The sequence below is a fragment of the Gigantopelta aegis genome, chromosome 12, assembly GCF_016097555.1.
Source record: "Gigantopelta aegis isolate Gae_Host chromosome 12, Gae_host_genome, whole genome shotgun sequence".
NCBI lineage: Eukaryota > Metazoa > Mollusca > Gastropoda > Neomphalida > Peltospiridae > Gigantopelta > Gigantopelta aegis.
In genome coordinates, this window is record NC_054710.1 from 27,826,357 (window position 1) to 27,828,587 (window position 2,231).

The following is a 2,231-nucleotide window of genomic DNA, read 5'->3' on the forward strand; positions in this document are numbered from 1 at the left end:
TTTCGTCCCAGCCAGTGCACCATGACTGGTATATCAAAAGCCGTGGTATGTACTATCATGTCTGTGGGATGGTGCATATAAAAGATCCCATGCTGCTAATCGGAAAGAGTAGCTCATGAATTGGCGACAGCGGGTTTCCTCTCTCTATATCTGTGTGGTCCTTAACCATATGTCTGACGCCATATAACCGTAAATAAAATGTGTTGAGTGCGTCGTTAAATAAAACATGTCTTTGTTCCGTGTATCCATAAAACGTATTCGAATAAAAACTAACTGTTAACTCAAACAGATGGCTGGCCTATCTTTTGGTTAAACTGGCGTACCAAAATATGTTGCTTCTAGGCCAAGTCGCTTTGACCTTATTCATGGATGGCACCGAATTGCTGAAGCAGCATATTATTTTTTTTCATCATATGAGAATAGTTGTTTAACCAGTATTTGTGGTTTCTTTCTTTATAACAATTTGTTTATTGATATAGATGCACAGGACTAAAACATCTCCACAATCATTGCCTTAATCTGTCGTGTCTGGCATTTTTGCAAGAATTTTCCGTTAGTCAAATGATGAAAACCCCCAACTTGGAATCTTTCCAATAAAAGATCATGTTTCCAGTATTTGTGGAGTCTTGTCCAGCCATTTATCTGTTGATATAGACGCACGCAATTCCAGCTCACCGGTTACGGGTTTCCTCTAAATACTGTGTCCGTTGTTATCAAATGTCCGACATCCCATAGCCGATGGTTAATCAAGCAATGTGATTTGGTAGTATCATGAAACAAAACAAATATTACTTGTACTTGGTTCATAGTATATGCTTACAAATAACGAATACATGTGACTGCTGGATTTCAATTAAAAATAACTACCGCAGAATCAGATATATGATGTAACTGAGCAACTGGGGGGGGGGGGGGGGGGGGGGGGGGGGGGGGGGGGGGGTATGGGACAAATCTATATTAATTCTTCTTTCAATTAGGGGAGAGTGGGAAGTGCATAATACTAACATATGGGGAGGTCTAAACCCTTCCTCGCCGTCACCTATGATTCAGCTAAATACTGTAAGTTTGTTTTAGCGCTTGGTAGCCATGAAGGATCCAGTGACACGGGAATGTCTGGTGAAGCCACTCGGGAAGAAGGAGACCTATGCATACACGAAGAAGGCCCTGGACAGTGGGGTGAGTGTCACCGACTCGCCGAAATTAAAGGCGCAGACCCGTAAAAGGGAACACTAAGTTTATTTAATTTACAAACCTGTAACTCATTTGGATAAAGTTACATTTGAGTGAAAGAAGAGTCTGTGACCTTAAAACAGGAAATATCCTTAAACATAGACTACAGCTCGAATCAATAAACCGCAATTTCTCAGACGGACGTGCGTTTTTAAAAACATGAAAAGGGTAAAACAAAATTATAAGAAACTCCAGGATGACCAGAAACACTTCAGTTCTACGGAAATGGATAATCTAAAGAATAAAATATAAGTAATGTTTTATATCAGTGACCATAAATGACTCTAATAGTGAACATATGCTGTAGTGTTTAAACACTAGGGTCTGCCCCTTTAACAGCGAAGTAGATATCGGCCGTGGCCCTGTTTCGGTGAGGGACCTGTATCAGAGGTTGCGTCGTTTGTACGCAACAGTACATATATTTGAAGATTTATGACGTAGTTGACCGTTGCATGGGGAAAGTATAAACAAATGTCTGTAACATTCACAGAAATGTTCGTAATAAAATTATGTTAAAATGAGCAAAGAAAGCAAGGTTGAATTTAACCCACTCATAAACACGCCACATTTCTTAATATTTTTTTCTATGATTTTGAAAGACTGTAATTTGAAAGAAAACTTAATTTTAAAAACTATTTTTTTCTCTTCTCACCTATACGGCTATATCGTTATTGAAGTCATATGCTTGTCACACTGTCTGCCGGCAAAACTCTCTTTACAGATACTTGCCAAAAATATATGGTCCTTATATGCTTTAACATAAACATCTTTCTGAATATCTGTTTATATATTTATTAAAACTCAGAATGCAGCTTATTATTATTAACCAAACTATCTTACCATTATCCATTTGTTCAACTTATAACACGAATGCAAGACATCCGATTTGTTATATTCCCTTTCCTAAAATGTTATCTGTTAACATTGCTTCCTGGAGACTCCATTTTGTAATTTGCTTTAAAAAAAAAGTTAAATAATTCTTTATAAATTACTGTAAGTAC